The sequence below is a fragment of the Carettochelys insculpta genome, chromosome 1 (genome assembly GCF_033958435.1).
Source record: "Carettochelys insculpta isolate YL-2023 chromosome 1, ASM3395843v1, whole genome shotgun sequence".
Taxonomy (NCBI): domain Eukaryota; kingdom Metazoa; phylum Chordata; order Testudines; family Carettochelyidae; genus Carettochelys; species Carettochelys insculpta.
This window is the reverse complement of record NC_134137.1, coordinates 115933468-115960887: the sequence shown is the minus strand read 5'-3', so window position 1 is coordinate 115960887 and position 27420 is coordinate 115933468.

Sequence of the window (27420 nt, the reverse complement as noted above, 5' to 3'; positions counted from 1 at the left end):
TTTTCCTAAAGGATGACACACATTCCTGACATTTAAACAGAAAGACATCAGGAAGGTAGACTCTTTTCTCACAACTCACCTTTGACTCACTGTGCCAGCTGAAAGATTCACCTTCTTGGCATCCTTGTGAAATCCTTCTAACCAGAAACAGTATTAGATAGAATATGTGCATCTAGCTTTATAAAAGTTATATTAAAATTGCAAAAGGATAAATGCACGTATTAGAGGTTTTGGTTAAATTTTAACCCATCTAGAATGAAGGAAAGAAAGAAAGAATCCTCCTTTTTAAATCAGTGAACTCTACAGCAATTCAAGTATAGAGGCATAATTTTTGCCCCCGCAGCCACTGAAAAGGTTAAAATTGCATATAATGAACATTCATTTTAACTGGAATATCTGTATTCTGATAGATTGTGTTATGCTGCCAAAAACACAAATTTGCTTGTTTCCTTGTCAATAAGTGCTTTAAATTTAAAATGAAATCCCTACAAATACCCAACTGAAATATTAATATGCTCTTGCCTTATTAGATTTTAGGACCATTTATAACCATTCAAACAATCTCTCTAGCATCAAGCCTCCAGCTGTCAAAGACAAAGATCCTGCCTGAAGCAGATAAGTTCCACCAGGGCCCTTGTTTGTAAACATAGTATCGTTGCCAAGTGCATCGGAATTCTCTTCTGTTACCTGATCACGTACCTGGCAGTAAAATGTATAACAGACTTTGTCAGCTTACAAACAGAATCTATGTATTTCAATCTACAAAAAAGTATTAACAATGGGTAGAGATAATGTAGTATTCAAATGCTGGAGATGCTACGAAAAGCATGGTTTGTCAGTGTTTTACATTTTGTAAATCAAATGTTTTAAGCCCTTTTCCATTTTTATTGTCTTTCATTTTTGCCTGTACATTAATTGAGTAAAATTGCTTCCCTGTCACACAGACTTTCCAAGCGTTTAACAAAGTAGAAAAAAGAGTGAAGAGTGAGAGTACAGGCAGATGTAAATAGATACAAAAAAGTAAAGTATTTCAACATTTTGCCTGATGAAAAATGAAAGGAGGACTAGCAGGCAGCTTGTTGAAGCAAGTCAGATAGGTTAGATATTTTGATAGTGACAATACACTTACTTTTCCTCAAACCCTAATATTAACATTAGGAGGCAGCATAGAAAAGTACAGTAAGGCTGCGACTAGATTGCTGAGAACTGTTGGCAAAAGATATGCAAATTGCACAATGTATTTGCATATCTTCTGATGACAGTTCTGTCAGGAGAGGCTTTCTCAACATTTGGCCCACCCACACAGGGCCAAATGTCATGAAAACCCCCTCTGCTGAGACATCCCTTCTTCCTCTTCGAATGAGGATGACCGGGATGTTGGCAAAAGGCTCCCGTCTCCAACAGAAGCCTGCCATTTGGACATCGCCTAGGAGCCAGGAGAACAGGCCTGAAAGGAAGAGCAGAGTTTTCACTGGACTTCAGCGAGTGCAGGATTTTACCCCATGCAGAACTGGCCCTACATCAAATGTTGCCTCAAGCAAGGAACACCTTCAGTGTTCCTCCCTGTTTTAAAATTTTGAATATCTTTAATTTTATTGCACTTGCAGCCTATTTCATAACTTGAATGCACAATTTGCATGTATGATTTATTCCTGTCATATAAGATGATAAATATGCACTCTGGGATCTGTATGTCTGTATTTATTCATGTCATGTGTACACAAATCATAAAAAGTTTTCTCTAAGCTTATAGAAAGTTTTGTTTCTCACCAAAAAGAACCCCCCAAGCCCAGAGCCACCCCCCAAGTCTGGCACCTTTCATGGCCGCCTGGGTTACCTGCTTCGATATCTGAATCCGCCTCTTGTTTCAACTCTTCATAGCTCTGCAGTTTACCTCTCACATGACTCTGATTAAGTCTTGTATCTATTTTCCATTTTTTAAAATTTTTTGTCCGTAAGATACCCAGCTAACTCCTCCTTTCCAACAAAGGGGGACCAACAAGTGTTCAAGTGTTGCCTGACTCAGTTCACTCTTTCCTTCTACCCCTGTGGTTTTTTCCTCTGTAAAACCTTTACCCAAAAGTTTAATTTTACATGTGATTTCCTTGGGAAGTGAAACTGAAATGATGGATTGATTTTCTTAAATATAAATGAATAGAGAGAAGACAACATGGTTTAGTAGGTCAAGTGCAAAAGGGTGACTCAGGAACCTCTCAGTTATGATGCTAGCTTTGACCTGCCTGACTTCATGTGGCAGGTAATCTCCTGGAGTGTCATTTTCCCCATCTGTAAAATGGGCTTCTCAAATATTTTCCCACCTGGCGAGCTGATTAGAAGATGACTAAATTGGTGCTTTGGGGTTGCAGCATAAAGTGCGAGAGATATACAGAGTATTTTTAACTAAAGGAGATAGGCCAGTCCATGGTGCGGCGCTGGAGCTGGGGCCGGAGCCCCTCTGGAGCCTTTACCACAGTGCGAGGATGAGGCTGGAGCCCTACAGCAGTGGCCCCTGCAGCAAAAGCCCCCACCACAGGGCTGGCACCAGAGACCCCTGCAGCCTCCTCCGTGGTGCAGGGCTGAGAATACAGCCTCCATCACGGAGCCCCACAGAACCTGCTGCAGGTTGGTTTCTCTCCCCTTCCCCATGGGCTGGGCTGGGTGTGTGGTTCTGGCCAGGAGGGAGGGTGTAGGAGCAAGCTGGGGGTGAGTGTTTGAGATCTGGGTGTGAGGAAGGGTGCAGGAATGGGCCGGGGTTTGGGGATTTGCGTGTGAGTTAAGGTGCGGCAGTGAGCGGGGGGTTCAGGAACAAGCTGGAGGTAAGGGATCTGGGTGGAAGGGAGGGGCCAGGAGCAGGCTGACAGTAGGAGTCTGGGCAGGAGCAGGGTAGGGAAGGGAGGGTCTGGGCAGGAGGGGATGTAGGAGCAGTGTGGGAGGCCTGGGCAGGAGGAGGGGGCAGGGGCAGGAGCAGACTGGGTGAAGTCGGGGTGCTTACCTCCCAGCAGCGTTGTCGCTCCCCACCCAGACGGTGATGGCCCTCTGCCCAGGAACTGCAGCAGCTCTGCCCTCCTGGCTGGTGGGGCTCCCCACTCATGGCTGGAGGTGGCTCCCTGCCCAGTGTCAGCAGCAGCTCCTGTGCAAATGAGTACTTCAGCTGCAGCCGCCACAAAGGGGTGGGCCCTGCAGGTATTCTTTAAAGCCATGTGGAGATTCACTGGCGTCCTTTAAAAAGAAATCATTCAGTCAGGATGGGTACATGACCAATTTGACATTAATTTTGGTTTATTTTCCCTCCCCTTAATCCTCCCTGCTTTCCCCTCTTGGATCACTTCCTACTGCATCACCAAGCAGCAGGGACAGGCAGCAGCAGTTTGTAGGGTAGTGCCTGTGTGGAAAACATATTGTCTTGCTACCTGAAACAGCAGCAGCAGCAGCCTGTGACAACAGCTGGCAGGAGACACAAAGAGGGACCCATGTAATGTCACACATAACATCCCTCTCTGAAACTGGGAGCTTAGACAGAAAAAAAAAGCAAAATTTCTCATTGCCACAGACCCTCTTTCAGATTCTTCTCCTGGGTGAGTTGGGGGAATGGAAAGACACAGAGACCCTATTATTGCCTATCTCCTTCCTCTTGAGCAAAGACTTTCCTTGAGGCACAAATCATTGAATACGCACTTCATATAGGTGAGCAGTGTGGATGCTGAGCTTCTCCAGACCAGGTGTGGGGATCAGTGCAGCAGAAGAGCCCAAATAAAAGAGGAGAAGTGCTCCCCTTGTCCGTCCGTACTCTTTCCAGTGGTGCACAACTCACCCTTCTGCTCTGCTTAAGGGTAGACAGCTGCTCCGTGCCTCTTTTTCTGCTGTGCACCTGAAGTGGATCTTTCAAGCAGGTGCCTGTTGTCTCTAGGCTGACAGCTGGTTTTAGTCCCTGCGGCCGCCGGTAAGTGCCTCCACAACAGGTTGGGTCTTCTCTCTGCGAAAGGGAGAGGTCCTTTTGGAGTTGCCTCCAAACAAACTACAGTTATTATTGGGCTCAATTCACAAGCAGGGTATTCTAGCTTTAGACCAGTGTAAGCCAACTAAATTATCTGGAGTTACAATGAATGTAAGACAAAGTGGTAAATCCAGCACAATATATTTTTATAGGGACCTAATTGTTTTAATTTAAACTATTATTTTTGAATCAGGAAAGAGAGGGTTCGACATTAAAAATACTGTCCTTCAAATCATCTTCTCTTCTTCCACTCCCCCATGCTTACTTACATTGCCCACTGAAATCAATGAAAACTTATGTGCATATGATCTTCCCCTGCCCATATTTATAAATGTACCTTCAATCCAACCGTGACCCCAAAGAGTGGGGGATAGATCTCCTGATTTCCAGTTATGTCTTGGAGGAGATTAGTTGGCCTTGTTGATGAGAATTTTTCTGTCAATGAGGCAGAAAACCATTCAGAGATCACACAAAAGAAGATGTAACACATGTAAATATATTCTTTACCAGCTAGTATGTCACCTTTGGATCAACTTCACATTTCATTCTTATCTTTATTCTCCCTGCACACACACTCAGTTTACTTTCCCTAAAAACATCTCCTGTTCATTTTCAAAACCAGGACAATATGCACCACCTACTTAAGCTGTATATAATGAAAGTCTGTGATAGAATTGAAGTGAATGGTATTCTGTGACTCTCACTTCCTTTATCTATAACAGGATTTTCAGTCCGTGGGGAGGAGGGAAGAAAAAGATCTCTAATAAGACAAGATTGCTTTGTTATTCAGTTCCAGAGAGGGTGATAGTTCTGGGCCTATGACCTATTTTGGCTTGAAAGATTTGTAATAATATTGTACTAAAATGTCTTGTCTCTTTAGTACCAGTATTTTTGCCAAAGCAGTTGGCCATACTCTTGCAGGGCTTTAGGGACTTTTATAAATACTTCTTTCTGCAATTTTAAAATTAATCTTGGTTTCTTTTAGCCTTGATCCTCAAGGTTTCCAGCTAACTCATGTCATATAACCTTTCAGACATATAACCACCCTGCCTAGGATTTCCTCCAGTGTTCATTGTAAGCTGAGTACTTGGGCAACCACCCAGGAAAAATTTAGATGCCACCTGCCTGATAAGCAGAGCACCTACAAGTACCCAGAGTGGGTAGCCTGGCTTTCTATTGGTGGTGCACACTTGCACATGCCTTGGTGCATATAACAAAATTTATTCTGCCCATGGAAAAGTTAGAGGGAACAGTGATTTCCTCTATGATTAGGCCTTAGCTACTTATTGGAAAGAAATTCTTTTTAATCCGCAGCTGTAAGTTTTGTCCTGGTCACCCGTACTTGAAATCCCACACCGCTAGCTTACAAAGGGGACCACTGTTGAACAAAATACCCTGCTGAATATAGCAGGTAACAAATGGAACTCCAAAGAAGCAAATTAACAAACTTTCACAATGTGTTTGTCTGCAATATCTGATTTGTTCATGATTCTAATTAAGGACTTCACTCACTTTTCAACATTAAACAAAACGTGTCTGTCCCACTTAAATGTGGCAGTCATAAGGAATTTCCTATAGATCTGTCACCCTCCTACTCCTCTTCGTCTGGGAGACATGTACGGCATGTTTTACAGTTCCACCGTATAATTAGTGAAATGTGGGGGATGCTTATGTTGCTCAGGTCCAAGATTTGTTTAGAAAACTGATAAACGCAAGCCCATTTTTTTAGGGCTAGCCAAAGCTAATTGTGCTGTAATTTCAAATCAACCAAGTGGCAACATTAGCGCTGAAGGAATATTGATTTTTTTTTATTTGTTGTTCTTGTCCACAGATAAATATTCATGTATAGGCAAATATTTTTTCTGATGAAGAGAAAGAAGAGACTCTTGAAAAGGAGGTATTCAGTAGCTAGCCAAATGAAAACAGATCAGTGAGGAGCTTTGATACCAATGGACCATCTGCCCCCCGGCTGAGGTTATAACAGGCAGCATCATGCAACATAGATAGAAGACTTCTGTTGAAATCCAGGTCCCATTGAAAGGAAACGGCAGAACTTCCACTAATTTCAATGGACCCAGGATTTCACTAAAATGTTCTACTATTTATAGTGTCTGTCCCTGATGTGCTATATGATTTAGGTTAAATCACTTCTCTTCTCTGGCTCAGTTTCTTTCCTTGATGGAATAAAAGTTACCAACTGCATTCTTGGAGACCATCTTATCTAGTGGCATTTTTCCAGTTTTTCAGGAGTTGTCCTTCTGCTATTTATTTTCCTTTGTAAAAGGATTTGAGATACACAAATGAAAAAAAAATAGCACCAAAATCACTAAGTATGTCAAATGTGTTTTTGAAAAATAAACAATTGGGTAAGTTAATAAAATAAATAGGAAATAAAATAGGAAGGTCTCCAATTTGCAAATATATTTAGATTTATTTTGTATATATTTTTGAGGGTAGATATTTCTATGCACATATGGTATGCGCAGTGCATATTGCTGACAACAGGTAATAAATAGGACAAATATCAGTCTGCTCACTCCAATATCCATACTTGTCAAGTTCCCAAAATTTGTATGTGGTTTCATTTAGTGAGAACCACAGAAATAGAAGTAAGGCTGGTCAACATCTGGCAAGTAGAAAAAGAATTCTGTTGAAAATAAGTTTTTGTCCTGGGGAAAAAAAAAAAGATTTTTTTCCCATCGAACTTTTAGCAATTTCACTGAAAAAAATGTGAAAACAGACAGCATTTTTTTTTTCAAAAACCCAAGTTTTGAAAAGTGAAAGACTGCATATCATTTTGATAGTCCTAAAATAAGCTATTAGGTTACCTGGATAAAAAATTGATATAAGTTATAAAAAGGCTCATGCACTATGAACTGGAAATAATTGCAATTTTTTGGGTGGGGTAGGAGGGCTGGAGGGAACTAGAAGAGGCACCTTGATTTTTCAGCTCTGGTGCCAGGAATTTGATGCAACTGAATCTTTAAAGAGTGCACAAACCCAACCAGTAGCACTATGTGGTTAACTAAGGACCTCAAAGTGTGTTGGAAGAACTTCTGTTCTTGCTGTGTGAATAAACTCCTCAGAAGAATACATGTGGAATAATTGCCAAATCAGTTTGGAAAGTCTTGATAACAGTGGCACATGACCATGAGTGCTCACCTCAGGGGGGCCTGTCAAAAGCAGGGAAGACACCCCAAATAGGTGACATATTCTACAATTAGATTTCACCAAACCAGTACCAAATGTGAACTCTCAAAGTACTACAGGTTGAACCTCTCTCATCCAGCATCTTCATGACCTGAGTGGTGCCAAATGAGAGAATTTGCCAGACCATGGGAGGTCAATATTGTTTACCAACATTACATTAAACATTACCAACACTTCCATATTTAGAAGAATTTTAGAGGTAAATTAGAACTAAATAACAGTACAGAAGACTGAGAGCCAGGACTGGTGGCTGTAAACAAATTTTATCGGACCATGGGTAACTTGGTCACACCCATGATAAGTGGTTGTCTAGCTAACTAAAATCATGCCAGATTACAGATGTTGCTGGATGGCAGAGCTCCCTATTAGAGAGGTTCAACCTGTACAATAATCTTATAAAGGAGTTACAGATGAGTCCCCTTACACACTCCAGTTTATATTGCTATCAAGGTAAACTGGGCTACAGTAATCCCTTGAAATGCATGATTTTGAGTTGCAAATTAAATGCAACTCAAAATCCCACTTCCCCCCGCTTGGCGCAAACCCCCAGCCCCATGCAGCCCCCATTCAGACCCCCCACCCCAGTTCAACCCCCCACCCACACGCTACCCCAGTTAAACACCCCCCACTCCAGTTCAACCCCCACCTGTACTCCTGGTTCAGCACTCTCCACCCTGGTTCAAACCTCCCCCACCACATGGCCCCAGTTCACCCCCACCCCATCCAGGTCAAGTCCACCCCCTGCACCCAGCTCCAGCTCACCACCACCCTATGCCCGGCTCCAGCTCACCCCCCGTACACCCCACTCTGGCTCAACTACCCCACAGGGCTACACTGCCCTGGCTCAATTCCACCCCTCCACCCGCCACCCCATGAAGGCCTAACCCACCCCAGGGTTAACCCCTGACTTCCTCCCATGGCCCCAACCCACCACCAGGCTTAGCCCTCCCCAACTGCCCCCCCCAACCCCAATATTTACATTTCAGAAGGTACTCCAGGTGCTCCTGCTGCTTCCCTGGCTGCAGAATGTGCATTCCACCAGGGAAAAAAGCTACCCCCCGACTTATGTGAAATTCAAATTACACGGGGGTGTGTGGGAACAGAACAGTCACATAAATAGAGGGACTACTGTATTTGATAAATGGTCACTTACACCAAAAATTAAACCAACAGAAATTATTCTGGGTTACGCTCAGTCCCAAGAGACCAGCCACTCACCGAGATCTTCTTGACTCTGAGATCTCACAACAATGACAATGTTTGTAAGCAGTTCTATAGTAAACTAACTAAAGAAGTATTCACTCAGAAAAAGGAACCAGAGTTTATGAGAGGTTGAAGAAAGTAAAATATACATACAAGTGAGTCACAGTCTATAATTCCAATTGGTAGCAGACAAAAGCACCTTTTTGGGAGGGGCCAGGTTGGGGTGGCTGTACCTGTTGAATGCCAGGACGTAGATTGCTCTTCTTCCTGCACCCCTGACTACCAGGGAGTGAGGGGAAAATATGCAGCTCATGTGCATTCTTCTCACTTCTAGCTGGTGAGAGAAGGGGGCAGAGGAGTAATTCACACAAGCTGCATACTTTGTCCTTGATCCCTGATAGGGGAATGGGAAGAAGAGCGTTTGATGGTGTATGTAGTTACAGAGGTACATACAGTGTGCAAAATAACAGGATACAGATGAATGAGAACCTCCCAAGAATGTTCTTGAAAGATAAACACAGAATGCTTTCTTGTACATTGAACAATCCCTTCATTAGATACTAATACACCAGTGAACTGGCCTTCCTTCCACCTGTGAGTTTGTCAATTCGCAGCAGGTGCCAAAGTGTTGACCTGAGCTGGTACTTGGTTTAACTGTGTCACAAATGTAATATGGGGGGAAAGGAGAGTGCCTAAAAAATAATGTGATGCAACTGGAGGGCTTCATTCACTCGTACAGATTATTAGGATGGAATGCAGATTAGCAGCACACTCTGCAATGAGGATCTGTGAGGGGATTCTACCCATCTACATGGCTTTCATGACATTACTGGGTCTCAAATTGGTACTTGTAACAGGCTAAGTAAATTCTTTTCAGAGGGATTTGTAAGTAGCTGTTGTATCATGAAATGCTTGGAGGAGTACCACTGTCATGCTTGCATTAGTCAGCAAGCTGACCATTAACACAGTATTAAGCCTCCACGTTAGTGTAGCCCACATCATCACATTCTTTGTCTTCACCTCCCTCTGCCTTCTTCAATGCAGCTTCTTACACTTGAAACATCTGAATCCCAACAGCCCAAATATTCCATTTCTTTCTCCCTACAAATCATTCCTAGAAAACAAATTAAAACAAAACAAAAAACAACCCCCCCTCACTTCTTTGACTTCCTCAAATGCTAACCTGTATCAATAAATACCAAAGCAAAACTTTATTAAAAATACTTTAGTGAGAGGCTACGTCTTCCAGCAGATTGCTCTTTTCCTTTAAAAACTGGAACAGGAAATAAGTTTTGTTTTCCTTCCTTAAACAGCTGAGTATGCACAATGATATTTTAACGAGTTACATACAAATCAGCAAACACAAAGCGCAACATGAACAAATAGTTCTGTAAACATACAAGACAGATCAACCCAGGAAAGTGGATTATTGTGGATAAGAACAGTCCTGTTCAGTGTTTCCTGCATCTGAGTACTTGAGTGGCTGCCCAGGAGAGAATCAGATGCTGCCAAGGTGATTATTAGAATGCCTACAGCCACCCAAAGCCAGCAGAAAGTGTTTCTGTTCGTGGTGCACATCCACAGTGCATATGCCATGTAAAAATGTTGTTCTGCCTGGGGTGGGAAAAAAGAGGGGGAACACTGGTGCTGTTTGGAAGACAATCTAGGAACTATGCAATTTCCAGCCAATTGTGTGAGGGAAATGTTTAACTTTTAAATTTTAAACAGTTATGTTTAACTGTTGTACCGCATCCCAGACTGGGGGACATGCTGAGTAGAAGGTACGGGATGCTCATTTCTATTTAGAGATACTGCTTACCTGCCGGGTTCTTTGCAGCCTGTGCAAGAGAATCTGATTCCAAAACACATAATATGTATGACCTACGTCAAGTTAAAGTCAAGATTTTGCTTTTGGTTTCATGGGTGCAGCTCTCATGGATTTTAATAGGAATTACATTGCATAAAACTGAAAGCAGAATTTGGCTAAAGACTCTTTATTTACATATTAAGAATTTTGGTTTAAATCTATTTAGTAAGACATCTCCATTACTGCAACCCTAATACCTATGTAACAAGAACATCTTTTCACCAGGAAGCTGATAAGCTTCTTGTTAGTCTTCTTGCTACTTGCTGTCTGGTTATAACGAGATGGCAGTTTAATGTCCTACGTAAATTTCAGGAAGAAAAGTGTTGGCAGATTCTATTATACTATTATAACTTTTTCAGTATCTAATATGCAGTGCCCTGCATACATTTGATTACCACGCATCAGGTGAAGAATGGTTTCATTTTACTGGGCAAAATCCATCACTGTGCCATAGGCTCCTCCTGCACTGCTGTGTGTAGAGGAAATACATGATACATGATTGGCACAAAGAAATGAGACTAGGGAAGGGCTGCATAGAGAGGTAACATAGCTATGAGGCATACTACTCCCTTTCCATCTTCAGTCCATCCTCAGTGAATCCACACATTTGGGGAAGCATGTGGTTAATTGGGTAGTACCCTGAATGATATATGGAGCTATAGAAGCAGGTGTTACAAGCAGTGTGCACCCACTGAAAAAAATGCTTAAATATACATCGAATTCCTGTCTTGGTTAATGTTGAATGATTTTGCAAATACTGTGTATAATCCTGGCCCCATTGAAGTCAATGGGTATTTTACAAGGGACCAAGGTTTCACGCATTGTATTTTGCATGCACCATTGAAGAGGATGTGTATTCTGCATGGCTGGGGAAATCAATGGCGGCTTGGCACACTTGCTAATTTTGCCTCCAGCACTTAGGGCAAGGCTGGCAAAAAGGCATATGGAAGTCCATGGACTGCCAATCTGAATGGAAATGTAAGGGGTTCTATCTAATCCTCCCCATTGACCTTTGATCTATTACTTGGCCACAGCAGCTGCCACCAGCTGTTTCTTTTTGCATCACTGCTATCACTTAGGGGAATATAGTTGCAGCTAACAGACCTGCACAGATTTTCCCCTTTGCTGTAGGATGGTCTGTGGAAGTGGTGAGCTGTAGTAATTGCTGTTAATTACTGCAAAGAAAGCAGAAAACAACCTAACTTTTATATTAGAGTATGTTTGGCAAAATTTCCTTCCTGCTCTCCACAACCTATATTCTGTGGACACAGGCTACATCATCCCTTCTTAACTTCTGTGCAGGCGTATCAGTCGCTTCTCACAAGTTCTATGCTAGGCATTTTGCTCAGTGAAAGGATTAACCATTTTGTCAACATCAACATCAAGATATTTTAAATAGAATGCCATTCAGTTCATTTATTTTAACCTGATGACAAATTGTACCTAATATACAGTTGGTGTGGTACATGTGTTATTTAATTGCAGCACAAGATGTTTCTTTGGACAATTTAATAAAAAGATATTACAGTGCTATAAAAGAGGTTCAGTGCGCAAATCTCTGGGGCTATTTAGAATTAATTGATGGTCCGGAAGAGAATTGCATTTTTTACAGGACAAATATAAGTAGTATTAATACTTGCCACAATACTAGCACATGTTGAACCTCTCTAATATGTCTCTCTATAGTCCAGCAATATTCATTTTCCAGCATGATTTTAGTTAGCAGAATATCCACTTATTGTGGGAGTGGCCAAGTTTCCTATGTTCCCAGAAAGTTAGTTTACAGCTACCTGTTCTGGCTCTCAGTGTTCTGTGCTATTATTTTGCTGTAATGTACCCCAAATGTCTTCTAATAGCCCAGTAAAAGCAGAAGTGTTGGTAATGCTGCCAGTCAATAGTGACCTCCTGTTGTTCAGCAAATTCTCTTATTTGGCATCTTGAGGTTGCCAGGCTAGAAAGTTCAACCTATAAGTATACGCTTTTCTTCATAGGCAAATAGGTTTTGTACTAGACCTGAGGAAAAAAAGAAAATTGGCACTTCCACCCTGTCGGAAATTTTAATGGTTCAGCTTTTGATTTTGCCCCATATCACAATAAAGTCAAAATAGTAGAAAATTTTCCCTGAATGCTGAATTCCAGAACATTTTAATTCATGTTGACATTAAGCTGCATCTACCTAATGTGCCTGGTACATATAGTGAATCATGGGAGTCACATGATTGCATTACATCATGGGAGATGTAATATGGCCAATGGGCCTAGCTCATAACAGATTAGGATCATGGAAGCACTGAAAGTACAGTGGTCAGGCAGGTGCAATTTAATATCAAATTGAACTGAATCAATATCTTGATTTGATTCAGAAAACCACCAGAATATTATAATTCCGGCTCATGTTACATGATATGAAATGTTCATTCTGATTTTTTTCTAACCAAGAAACCAGAAAATATTAAAGGAAGAAGAAAGCATGGAAGAGGGATCAGGGAACCTAAATTCTTCTGAACGTTTAGTTTTGCAGAAACCAAATTTTCTGTTAAAAATAAAATATTTCCAACCAGGTTTACATTATGGTTTTCTAGCACCTGTTTTGTGGATTCACAAACGTCATCAAAATTAGCAGTGAACAGGGAAGTTGAGAACAGAAACAAGAGGCAGTTTCAAGTCTGTTTTGAGGCAGTTTCGAATCTCTTTCTCTCTCTCTGTCTCATTTATCCAAGTGATAGTTTTTATTTTTCAGGAAAAGCTGAGAACAAAGTTCTCCCATGCAGTAAACAAGGCTCTAGATCCCAGTTCTAAAACGGAATCAATCCATCCACAAGTAGTCAAATGCAAGACTGGAATCTTAATCCTTAAATTTGGTCTTTCTCCTGCATTTTTCCCTGTGTTTTCAAAACTGAGTATGCAAATAATTAGAGGCTTGCTTTTTCATCTAGTGGTTTTCAACCACTAATTGTTTGCAACCACTAATGACTGTTCTAGTTAGCAATTTGACATTCAGGCCATGTCTACACTAGCCAGAAACTTCAAAATGGCCATGCAAATGACCATTTCGAAATATGAAGTGCTGAAATACATATTCAGCACCTCATTAGCATGCGGGAGGCCACAGCATTTCGAAATTGACGCGGCTCGCCGACACGTGGCTCGTCCAGATGGGGCTCCTTTTCGAAAGGACCCCACCTACTTTGAAGTCCCCTTATTCCTATGAGCAGATGGGAATAAGGGGACTTCGAAGTAGCCGGGGTCCTTTTGAAAAGGAGCCCCATCGGGATGAGCCGCGCGGTGGCGAGCTGTGTCAATTCTGAAGTGCCACAGCTGCCCGCATGCTAATAAGGCACTGAATATGTATTTCAGCCCTTCATTAGTAAACTTCGAAATGGCCATTTGCATGGCCATTTCAAAGTTTTTGGCTAGCGTAGACGTAGCCTGTCAGTTGTTTAAGTATCTGATTGAATAGGCTACAACCATAATTTAATCTACATACAGTTTCGTGGACACACAAAAAAAGGGAGCTCAGTGTTTGCAAATCTAGTTCTTATTGTTCCAGTAGGTTGTGGAGACTGTGTTGAATACTTATGCTCGTAAGAGATGACTTTCTAGAAATAACTTGATAGCATAGAAATTGGAGAAATTTTGGAATGTGTAGTTTCTCTCAAAAAGAAGCCATGTAAGCGTAAACGCTGTGTGACACAAATAGCTAGTTAACAAATTTAGTTGTAAAGTGGTAGTCATGGAGCTACGGATTCTTTCTAATAATAAACAAATACCTAAGCAAAATTCAGAATACAAAACCACACAGTGTAAAATGTAACTATTGAAATCCAACAATCATCAGAGAAGGTTGTCTAACAAAGGTCCTTAATTTGTGGGTCTCTCTAATATGAGTACAAAGCTAGTTTACATTCTGTAATAATGTAAAAGCATTTTGCAACAATCCCTTGAAGACTGGGACTAGAAAGGTCAACTCTGATTGTAGGGGAAGAAAATGAAACTTTGTGTGATCCTTTTACCACAAGAGATGCTCTGATCATGAGCGCTGACCTGATTTAGAAAAACATAAAAATGAATTCTTGCTTATCATATCAGCCGTATCGTTTGGGGGACAGCAAAGGGCAGGCTTGGGTGCTAACTCCTGTTCTCTGACTCTGAGAGGTGGCTCCCTGGCACCAAGTCCCACTTTCACAAAATAATGCACAGGTCCCAGATGCTAGCCCAGATCTGGGCAGAATACAGCATGCAGGCTAGATCTGGCCCATCAAGCTGCTGGCTTCAGCCTGCAGACACAGCAGGGAGCCTCAGGCAGGCCCCCTGCCTATCCCATTCTGGCACGCAGCTCACAAAAGCAGATACAGGGCCCCATGTGTCTTTCTGTAGTGAGGCTGGGGGTGGGCAGACAAATTTCAAATAAAGCTTTGCCCTCAGCACAATCCCTTTGGCTGGGTGCTGGCGAATGGGAGCTTTCCATCTGAAGCACCTGCCCCTCCACCCCCTGGCTCACACATGCACATGGGCCCTGCCATGGCCCAGCAGGCAGAATCTGCCTGCAAAATCAGATGAGCTACTGTCTGGGAGTTGCCCAGGTAAGTCACCTGGCCTGAGCCTGTCTCTGTCACCCCAAACCCTCTCTCTCCCTAGTCCCCTGCCTCTCCACCTACTCCCACCCTACATAATTCTAACCCTCCACCCCCTCTCCACCCACACCTTACATAACCCTCTGTCCCACTTCCTGCACCCATACCTCCTCCCAGACCATGAACCCCAATCCCCTGCCCCATGCCACAACTCAAACCCCTTCACCCCCTTCAGAACCCCAGTCCCTTCTCTAGGTCACAGCCCAATTCCATCCCCACATCACAACCACGTTCTTCACCCAAACTCCCTCTCAGCACCCACTACCTTACCCAAGCTCCCTTATGCACCCGCCCTCCATCCCAGGCTCCACATCGCCTTCATTAATATAATGGAAGAGTGCAACCCTTGACCACTTTCCAAATTCTTGCCATGGTTTCCTTCAAAAAGTATGGCCCAACTCTGCTCTAGCCTCCCATACACTTGGGAGCCGCCCCGCTTCCTTCATGGCGGTGGCAGTCAGCCACATTTGGTTTCTCTGTCAACACTGTGAACTGCTCCTAATACGGATGCGACATCTGGAGCAGTAAAGGGCTCTGTTCCCCACTTCCTATGTCCTTCCCCACTCATCTCCCATCCTAGAAATTGGCTGTTAAGTTATGTATGTTTAGAGTTTTTTTCTCACTCTTTAACTAAACCTTCCCTCACACCTTTCCCAATTAATTGATGTGCCAAAAATTTAAATACAAATGTTCAGATTTGTTTTCAGTTCTGGGTCAAAAAGGTCAATGTTTCATTTCCACACTTTTTAAACTGTATTCAGACTTTCTAGCCTGTGAAAATTTAACTGTTTCCCCCAGCTCAGGGCTAAACAAATGTTCATAATCTCAAAGGTTGTGGCCACTTTAGCCCCCTCCTTTCGGAAAGGGCATGTTAATGAAAGATTTCAGCAGATGCTAATGGGGCGCTCCCATGAATATGCAGCACCTCATTAACATAAAGGCATCTGCACGCATTTTGAAAGTGCCACTTTTGAAACGCATGCTGCCTGGGTAGCTAGGGAGCCTTTTGAAAGGACCCCCTGATTTTGAATGCCCCTTCTTCCCAAAACCGAACAGGGAGAAGGGGCTCTTAAAGTCAGAGGGTCCTTTTGAAAGGCCCCCGGCTACACAGGCGGTGTGCGTTTTGCAAGTGGCACTTTTGAATCACACGCAGCCACTATTATGCTAATGAAGCACTGCATATTCATGGCAGTGTCTCATTAGCACCTGCCAAAATCCTTCATCACCATGCTTCTTCCAAAAGGAGGGGGCTAGCGTGGCCACAGCCAAAGTGTTTGAGCCACAGAAATTCCATTTTTTGGCCATTTCTGGTATTGTATGTGGCCTGTTGATTTTGTGGACTGAGGCAATTCACTGGAATATCCAAACTAATCCCAGTAAGTCTCCAGACATACTACATTATATGCGCCCCTACATGCAATGCTCTATAGACTTGCCTATCACAGTTGCTCTCAAATGAATCTTCCACTGGTGTGCTGAATCTTTCTCAGAGACAGAGTTAATGCCTTCAGCATTAACTTACACAGTAATTTGCAGTGTAAATTAAGCCTGTTCCCTTGAGACCATACAATGCAGGACAGCTATTGCCTGACTCACAAGATTTAATGTGGAAAGCTATAATGTGGTGGGAAGAGTTGCCTTCCCCTGCTGTTCAGACTCCATGGATAGAATTATGGGCAATTAACATTTTTGCTCCTTTCTGACCCACAAAGCAAGTGAGAGTAAAACAGCCATTAGTAATTTGGTAGATGCAGTTTATTTATGAAGATTATTATTTCATCAACACAAGAGTTAAATGAGGGGTTAAACATCTCTTTTGAGCTGTTTTGTTTCCCCTTCCTCTCAGTTACTTTTTCCATTGCCACACCTTTTAGTGGTAATTTTGATCATCTTGTGGCTTAAAGTTCCTAGCAGGTGCACTGTGAATGAATTTCAAATCTTAGCTACAAGATTTTGATGGTCCAGTATTAAAAGTAATGAAACATTTACCATTAAAAAGATGACATCAGAGTCATCTGGAAGAGTAGTGCCCCCCAAGTACTTGTATAACTGCTGAGCTTCCTTACATTCAGCATCTAAAATTATTATCATGGTTTAAAAATTTCTTATGCACTGGGCTGAAATAATTGTGTGAAACCAACTTCCCTGGTGCAACATCTCACAAAGAGTGAAACATCTGTTATTTTTACTGTACCAGCTTAACATGCTGGTTCGTGACTTTTTGAAATATTGTTGGAAATTGTTAAAATCTTCAATAGCTTTTTTGCAAACAATTTTTAAACAAAATACTAATTCATGGCTAAATGGGGGTATAAATCTACCTCCCAACAGCTTACCAATCACTGTGTCCACATGGATGCCACCCTTGTCCACAGAAAATTCCTTAGTGCATTGTGTTCTACCACACTTTGAAACTGGAGTTGATAAAAGTGCAGGAGGGAAGTTTTAAAGCATGGTACTGTGGCCCATATGGACAGACAGTGCGCAGTAGGCTAACATGGACTAGAGTTACACCTCCGCTTCCTGCAAACTGGTATGCACAGTGCTTTTTCCCTAAAATTAAAGGTGACAGTATTCACTCCCATCTGGGCTGTGGAGGGTACCCAACAACTCCATGCCTGGGATCTGGCTGGGGTGTGGAGCCCCACCGGCAGGACCAGCTGTGGGAACCCTGATTGGGGGGAACATTCATGTAGAGGTGCCATTATGCAGTACTGGCACATACAAACAGAAAAAAAAAAAAAGCAGTCCTGAGTGTTCATTTACACATGTTTTTCGTCAGTATCAGTGGAACTATGACACCTTCTTCGTGTGTCTCAAATTTTGTTTGGAATCCTTTCTACCTCATATGGGCTACGTCTACACGTGCAGCCAACATCGAAATAGGCTATTTCGATGAATAACGTCTACACGTCCTCCAGGGCCGACAACGTCGATGTTCAACTTTGACGTTGCTCAGCCCAACATCGAAATAGGCACAGCAAGGGAACGTCTACACGCCAAAGTAGCACACATCGAAATAAGGGATGCCAGGCACAGCTGCAGACAGGGTCACAGGGCGGACTCAACAGCAAGCCGCTCCCTTAAAGGGCCCCTCCCAGACACAGTTGCACTAAACAACACAAGATACACAGAGCTGACAACTGGTTGCAGACCCTGTGCCTGCAGCATAGATCCCCAGCTGCCGCAGAAGCAGCCAGAAGCCCTGGGCTAAGGGCTGCTGCCCACGGTGACCATAGAGCCCCGCAGGGGCTGGAGAGAGAGCATCTCTCAACCCCCCAGCTGATGGCCGCCATGGAGGACCCAGCAATTTCGACGTTGCGGGACGCGGATCGTCTACACGGTCCCTACTTCGACGTTGAACGTCGAAGTAGGGCGCTATTCCTATCTCCTCATGAGGTTAGCGACTTCGACGTCTCGCCGCCTAACGTCGAAGTTAACTTCGAAATAGCGCCCGACGCGTGTAGACGCGACGGGCGCTATTTCGAAGTTGGTGCCACTACTTCGAAGTAGCGTGCACGTGTAGACGCAGCTATGCTGTTTATTCTTCCACATATTCATAGGAATGTGGGGCTGGAAGGGACCACAAGAGATCATCCAATCCATCCAGCAGTGTTGAGATAGGATTAAATACAGCATGATTGTCTCTTTTAGTTTGTCTAACTTCTGAAAAATGGATAAGGACAGAAAGTCCAGAGCATCCCTAAGTAACATGTTCCAATACTTAACTTTCCTTCTGATTATAATTTTGCCTAATACCTAACCCTGATCACTTTTGCTGGAAATTAATAACTGGTTACTACTTCTCCTACCTTCAGAGAGAATGGAGACCAATTGATCACCACGCTCTTTATAACATCCTTCATCATATTAGAATATTATCATGAGGTCCTCCTTCTGCCTTCTTTTTCAATCTTTCCTCATAGGTCATATTTTCTAAGTCTCTTGTTGTTGCTCTCCTCTGGAGTCTCTGCAATTCACTCACACCTTTCTTAAAAGCTGTGTCTACGCTACAAAGTTCTGTCTACAGAAAAGGCCTTCTGTCAACAAAACTAAGGAACGCCCACACTACAAATGAGTTCTGTCTAGAATCTGTCAACAGAACACAACCTCTTTCCCAGCAGAATTATGTCTTGAAAAGTAACAGAGAGGAAGCCGTGCTAGTCTATACACTATCAAAACAAAAAGCAGTCAAGTAGCACTTTAAAGACTAGCAAAATAGTTTATTAGGTGAGCTTTCGTGGGACAGACCCACTTCTTCTGACCATATCCAGACATAGCACCTCTGTAGACAGATTCTGTAACCAGAAAAATAGAGTAGACCCTAGGTGGCCCTCTGTCGAAAGAGGGGGCTTTTAGTTCACTGGGCCGCCCTGTTTGCAGAGCTTCCAGTTGGCTGTTCTGTTGACCAAGGGCTGGGCAGTCTGGCCACTATCTGTCAACAGAGGGTGTTGACAGAAGGAGCCTGTATTAAGTGTGGATTCTGTTGGCAAACTCTGTAGACAGTGACTTCTGTAGACAAAGCTTTGTAGTGTAGACCCCGCTAAAGTGTGGTAACAAAAACTGGACACAACACATCAGCTAAAATTTCACCAATGTCAAGTGGAATGGAATAATCACCTCCCCCATTTCTATAGGAAACATATTCAGTTTCTGATGCAGCCTAACCTCCAAATCCTTTGCTGAGTACTACTGCCAGGACAGTTATTCACCAGTTCATGTGATCTGCAAATTTAAAGCATACTCTTGAATATTCAATAGTATCAACCCAAGCTTTCAACAGTATCAACCCAAGACAGACTCGTATGGAAACCTGTGTGATACAGGCTCCTAATATGACAGCAAACTGGTAACTCCTCTTTGGGCGGGGCCTTTCAGCCAGTTGTACACCACCTGCTCATCTACATTAGCAGTCTAAAGTATATATTAACCACAAGACAAAGAACAAGTTAATTTTAGATGCAGTAGAATGCCATGAAGGCCTATTACAGTGGTTCTTGCTGTCTTCCAAACTAGATATATATGTATTCAAATAAGTCTATATCAGAGTTTCCCAACCTTTCGGTCAGGACCCAAATATGGATTGTGATTACATTTGAAAAGGGTTGCCATCTTGGCTGGGTGGCTCCACAGGTGGCTCTTAAGAAGCCATTCACACTGAAGTGGTACTCAACTTCTTAATTGGATTAATAGCCATCAGGCAGTTAAGCCAATCAATTACACTGAGAACAATTTCAGCTGCAGGGAAGAGAACTGCATACCTGAGGAGAAGCGCCCAGCTCAGCTTGACGTTGAGGTCAGAGCTGATCAGCTCTCTGGCCTCCAGCCTCTGCAGGAGGTAGGGTTCCCTCAGCCTCCAACAGGATTCCCATGCCTGGCACTGCCAGCAGGGCTCTGCCCCAGCCAGCTTCCAACCGCAGGGAATTGGGGTTAGTCTGCCTGGCTGCAGCTGGGTTTTCTGCAGCTGGTGCTGCTGGATGGGGTTCCACACCCCAGCCAGCTTCCAGCTGCAGGGAGAGGGGTTCCCCCCATATTGACTGGGGTCCCATGGCTGGTGCTGAAGGCCCAGGACTCAGTGCCCCAGTTGGCTTCCAGCACTGGGGTACCTGTGCCACCCTTAGCCCTCTCTAACCCAACTGTGACTCTCCTAGCCCCCTCCAGCCCCTAAGCGTGACTCTCCTAGCCCCTGAGTGTGGAATTTAAGCCGAGGGGAGCAGTTTGGGGATGAGTGTCATTCCACCACCACAACTCTGATTAACTATAGTAATTGTGGTGTTATTGTTTTATTAATATATTTCCCCTTTTTTATGAAATAAATATTATGAATATGTAAATGTGAGGGGGCACAATTTTATATTCTTGCCTTAGGCACAAAATTAGCTAGTTACGGCTCTGTTCCCCCTCCCATTCCAATTTTTGAACTGTCTTGGGTCACCAAGTCTCCCCGAAATGTCAAAATGAGTCCCTGTCCGGAAAAGGTTGGAACTGCTGGTCTATATACTACTTTCTTCAGTAGTAACTATTGTATTTATTGACTCTTAATAACATTTCCAAAGTAAACTTAAAAGTGAAGAATGATTCCAGACCTAGAATTATGTTTCCCAGAGCCCTTGATCTACCCTGAAGTTTGAAATACTATTCTACCTCAGATTAAATGAGTCACAATTTTTGAAGATTTCCTGCTGGATGGGGCAAACAAAACATAATATTCAAGATGTGAGCATATCATAGACTTGTATCGTGGCATTATGATTGTGATGGTCCCCACTCCATGCCTTTTGACAGGGATGAGCAATTTTTTTACATTGGGCCCCACTTTTTGCCCCTGCAATTTAGCAGGGCCCCTCCCCACCATGGCCCTGGAAGAGAGCAACGGTCTCCTGGAAGTGAGGCGCTGCGCTCCCTCGGCAATGATGGTGGCGGAGGCCCCAGGGCTAACGGGGGAGACGGTGGATGCCATTTTCTCTGTTGAAAGGCTTGCCTTCTATTTTTAGTTCATTCAGGGAAGAGCAACCAGTAAAAAATTTATAAATATTCTTTTTTAATTGATTGGACCCCCAGGATTATTCCTCTGACCCTGGCAGTAAAGAGAAAGAGGTTGCTAGTAATTGTGCTGGTTTTGTAACTTACACTGCTTCTTACTGTAAGGGATTCTCAGCAGCAATGAAACTTTAAACAAAATGTGTTCCTCTCGGTTACTATGAGACTCACAGAGGCTTCAAAACTAGCTCAGCCCAGGGTGCCTCAAGGAACTGAATCTGAACACAACTTATAAAATAGAATTAGCATTTGTAAAGCAAAGCCCCTGGTGGAGCTTGAGCCCAGAGCCAGTGCTCAGGAGATCTCAGTGCACTGCTGAAGGGGGACTTATTTTCATGAGGGCCCTGCCTTGTGGCAACAGGGAGTGAGTAGCTGGCAGTTGCTGATCCCGTCTGGCCTGGGAGCCAAGTTGTCTAGGGCTATCTCTACACTACATGATAAAGTCAAAATTAAGACAGCTTGATTTTACAATGTCACTGTCTTCACTGTAACATCATTAGGTCGATTTTAGGGAGCACTAAGGTCAATATCATAACACCGTTGAAAGCAGCTGGGTGTTGCATCAAGTTCAAATTTAAAAGTTCGAATGAAGGCTAGTGCGGAAGTGCCATGTCTATTAAGAGATTTTATTATCTTCCAGAAGTGTCCTCTATGTATCCCACAATGCCCACAGTGCTCCGCTCTGGCTGGTTCCATTTCCGCTACTCTCCAGGGCTGTGTCTACACTAGCCAAAAACTTCGAAATGGCCATGCAAATGGCCATTTCGAAGTTTACTAATGAAGTGCTGAAATACATATTCAGCGCCTCATTAGCATGCAGGCGGCCGCGGCACTTCGAAATTGACATGCCTTGCCACCGTGCGTCTTGTCCTGACGGGGCTCCTTTTCGAAAGGACCCTGCCTACTTCAAAGTCCCCATATTCCCATTAGCTCATGGGAATAAGGGGACTTCGAAGTAGGCGGGGTCCTTTTGAAAAGGAGCCCCATCGGGACGAGCCACACGGCAGCGAGGCACGTCAATTTCGAAGTGCCGCAGCTGCCAGCATGCTAATGAGGTGCTGAATATGCATTTCAGAGCTTCATTAGTAAACTTCAAAATGGCCATTTGCGTGGCCATTTCGAAGTTTGGGGCTAGTGTACACATAGCCCAGGAGTGCAAGAATTAGGTAACAGGAAGACTGTGAATTGGAATTCGGGACCGGGAAGCCCACAGCTGTGAGGTCATTCTTGTATGAGAGGCTGAAAACTTCTTTCTTTCTTTGCTATCAGAGCTGTGAGTTCATCTGCCCATTAAAAATAGCCCCAACTTGGAGTTCATGGTTCTGTCTCTATCTCTGCAAGCTGAGCATTTGGATTTATTTTTCAGTGCTGGACACTAACCCCTGCCCTACTACACCACATGCAGCTAGGCTGTCTGGGGGACTGTGCTTGTATGAGAGGCTGAGAAACTTCTTTTCTGTGGTTTATATTTGTGCAGGGCACCTTCCTCCCTCCGCCACAGGTGCCATGTAGTTGGGGTCATCTTTCCCACGCCCAGCCACGTAACATGGTTACCCCCAACCCAATAAAAGGATGTGCCGGCTGTTCAGTGCAGACCATGTTGCCAGGTAGCACCACATCATGGCTTGTGCATGGTGAGGGGTCAAAAGGTGGCAAAGATTTTTGGGGGCTTACTGCTGCTGGGTGGGAACATGTCAACTGGCACTGCAGCCACAGACCTCACCACCCCCATGCCAATGAGGGCAGCAGTCTCTCACATAGTCAATCAGGGCTGGCCCTGCTGCCTGAGCAACACTGAAGTGACCATGTCAACTGGCCCTTCATCCTCTGATCCACCCAATCCTTCCCCATGGGGTGAGAGGGTCCAGCCCCCTAGCAGTCAATTGGGACTGGCCCTTCCTCCTGAGCAACACTGATTGTTGAAATTTGGTGAGCCCCATCCCCATGTTAGACAGCTCTGTGTAGTGAAGTGGGAAGCCAAAAATCTTCTTTCCTAACTTCTTCTATCCTTCTCTTTCTTCGAGCTTTGGCCCCCTTAACACAGGGAAAAGTGGCTGGAGGGCCAGTTGAGATGACACAGACTCCTGGGTGATCCCAGGCACAGAAGCATTCATGTGTGTGTGAATTTGGTGAGTCCCATCCCCATGTTGCACACTTCTGTATAATGAACTGGGAAGCCAAAAACCCTGCCTCACAAAATCTCTTTTTTCCAAACCTTTACCATCGTTCTCTTTCTTCAAGCTTGCATTGTATTTGTATTATTTTCAAGGATCATATGTAATCAAGGGAGTGGGGACAGTGGCTGGAGGGCCAGCTAAGAAGATTCAGACACCTGCTGCTTTTCATAAAATCTTGGATGATTCAGTTATAAAATGCAATTCAGTTATAGAAGCAAGAGATTTCAGTTAATTTGGTGATCTTTGTTGATGCCTTACTTTTTCTTCTTTCCTTCTGAAAAAATGGCCATTTGTTTTCCATGGAAGGGCAATGCAATGTGGGAAGATGACTTCAAATACCCACAACCACTTGTGGGGTATTTTTTCCCATACTGCACCAGCAAAAATACTCAGAATCCTATGGGGCTGAGAGAACTGTGGGATAGGTTCCCACAATGCACTGCTGCAACAGTCAATGTTTGGTCATTGAGTGTGGCATCAATAAGTTGATTTTGTGGGGAATTTGTGAGGAGGTGAGGATACTCAAATTCAAATTTATAAAACCCAGTATTACAAGGTCAATTTTTTCCCATAAAGCTAAACAGAAAAGACACAGAATCATTAGATCAAGTACAGTCCTCAAAAAACAACACAACTGAACAAATGTTGAAAGGGTCTAAACCAAAGTGAGCCAGAAAAATAGGGTGAACCTAGTATAGGATTGCTTCCCAATAAACCTTACAGACAAGAGATTAATTTGAAATAGTGCTCTGTTTTGGCACAGTTAAATCAATGCTTAAGGTCTGAAAATTAGAAGAAAATGTTATTGGAAACCACATTGACTATAATCCTCTTTTGTTAAAACATAATGAATGAAGAGTTCATGGGGATGAAGAAACAAAACATTTGATGGAATTCCCATTTTAAAAAAAATTACTGCAAAAGTAAAATGGACAAGAAGTGTTCTAAGAAACACAAAATAAAAATTAACAATCAAATAACATTACTTTTGAAAAATACATTCATTTAAATAAAACATGTATGTTTTCTTTTATGAAAAAAAAACTTAAGAACCAGAGCAACGTCAGGTAAATATGCTCATGGCATCTATTTAACAGACATTCTTTTCTCTTATCTTTGTAATGCATATTCAGACCCAGTCCCCTGTTTCTTAATGCATCATTTAAAATACTGGGAGCCAAATATATCCAATGGGACTAGCACAGATCTCTGTGGTACAGGACCTACTTGGGTGTGAAGCACTGTCAGCTGACAGGTAAAAAGGTTATGGCCCTCCCCCTTTGTGCATTTTTTAAATTTATTTTTGAAAGAAAGCTTTTGTGGCATGACTCTGGAATTTGCAACCTAAAATTAAGTTTTATTCTGCACTACATTTGTGCTACGTATGCACTTTCTGTGAATATTGTTACTGTAACTAATGAACCTTGACAACAGGAGAAGCAAAGTCAAGAGCTGAAATTGCTTTTCCTGATGGCTATGATTTACAATGAAATTTGTATTAGAACTAGAATGACACACAATTTGAGTGGTAAATTTTAATTTACCAAGTGAAAAATAAGCAGCCTTTTGCTGAGTTCTCAAAAATAAATGGGTCACTTTAAATACTTTTTAAAGGCCTCAAGGATTAAGGAGTGAATTATTCCTATGAGCTCTTGAAATTGGGGCACATAAAATATATTACAAGCTAGTTTAATAACAAGAAACAGCCATCTCTGTTCATACTTAATAAGGTTTGTATAATGCCTTATATAGATTGAACTTCAATTATGAGGTCACAGTTTTTGTGTCGTATACATCAAACAGAATATTCAATTTCCATTAGACCCTATTCTGTAAAATAAAGAAAAAAAACAAAACATGAAAAATACTGTTTTTCTGCCTGAACTAATATTAAAAGGACAACTTCAGAGCATACGCTCCAAATCAGCAAAGTTAGAAACAGAAAGAAAGCTATCAGGGACCGATCCAGAGCCCACTGAAGTCAACACAGAGGCCCCCACCCCCTGAATGGGTGTCATTGAACTTTAGATCAGGTTCCTAGTATATCCCCCTTGTCAGAGCAAATATGTTTTCTGCAAAATATTTTCCAGCTCTTTGATTTAGGTAATGAGACCTGTTGTATCTTTTTCTCTCCTCTACACATAACCCACCACTCACTCACAACTGAGTTCCCTATAGCAGTAGTTACTAAAACATACAGTGCCTAGATACATACATTTGCTCTGATGGGTTACTAGCAGTTTCTAAAAACCAAAACTATTTAGTGCGATCCTGCCCTATCCTATATGCTGGCAAACTGATCCAAAGCTCACCAGAATTATATGATTCCCATGGCCTTAGATGAGGACGATGGCAAACCTTTCCCTTCACTCCTTCAGAGGTCATCAAGGAGTCACTCACCAGGAGACCAGTGCTTGCATTCAAGCTGTTTTCTCAAGTCAGTTCCCTCTTGGAAACTTGTTCTACAGCTTTATACACCCCAAACAGTCCACATGTGTAAGCTTCATACAAATGTACCTCATATTTCTACTGTCTAGAGGTTCAGGCACAGTGACAGCCCTGGTGCTACTTAGGCATCATTGCATTGCTATTGCTAGCTGCTTTAAAGGAGGCAGGAACTGGCAGAGTGAGCTGAAAGGTATTACATCTTCTTCCTAACACAAGCCACACTCTTTGTACACCCTGAAGTATGGAGAAGCATCCTGACCATTTCAGACACAATTATAAGAAGCACTTTTCTTCTGCCCCAGACCCAAACAGTGATAACGTGAAGTTTCAGAGAATACACACAAGAATTCCTTCTTATTTAGGAAACTGCCCCTGGAAAAATTTAGAGGTATACAGCTATTCACAGTCATGGTCATCAGCACACTGAGTCCTTTTCTCTTCATCACACAATGCACAACCTGTGGAATTCCTTGCTAAAGGATGTTTTGAAGGCCAAGGCTTAAAAAGGGTTATAAAAAGAGCAAGGTAAATTTGTGGAGGATAGGTCCAACAATAGCAACACTCATCCCTTACTACACAAGCACAATTGGTTCCCAACTTTCTGCTCGTAGGTGAAAACTCGTAAGGGGGACACTAAATTATCATTAAATACATGTTAAAGTCTCTGATTGGTTCCTAGTGCTCATAACTCGGGGACAGACTGGCAGCATGTGGCACTGCTTTTGAAAGGTAAGTGAACCTTGGGTTTCAGGGGATGAGGGTTGGAGAGAGTGAAAAGCTGGGGGCAGTTTGGGGCCATGAGTAGGAGGAAGGGTTAAAACCTGGTGGTGGCTCTGGTGGAGGAGATGATTGCTTGTTCCTCTGGGCTGCACCAACCGTACCTGAGGGGGGCGTGCAGCAGGCCGGGGGGCTTGAGGACTGGGCTGGGGTGGGTTTGGCTGCGGGCTGGGCTGGGGGATGCATAGGGAGCTGCTGGCCAGCGGAGTGTTGGGAGCAGGCTGGGCCAGGGTCAAGTGGGGAGCTGCAGGCTGGAGGAGTGTTGGGAGTGGGCCTGGCTGGGGAGTGCTGCAGGTTAGGGGAGTGTTGGGAGCGGGCTGGGCTGTCAGGCTAGGCTGGAGAGTTCCAGGGTGGAGCTGCTAGCGGGGGGCATTCGGAGCAGGCTGGGCTGGGGCATGCTGTGGGCCAGGAAAGTGTTGGGAGTGGGCTGAACTTGCCTAGCTAGGCTGGTGGGTGCCGGTGGGGAACTGCGAAGGTGTTGGGAGCAGGCCTAGCTAGGCTGGAGGATGTGGGGCGGGGGGGCGGGGAGCGGCGGAGTGTGGCTGAAGGCACCTGAATGCATGGCTGGAG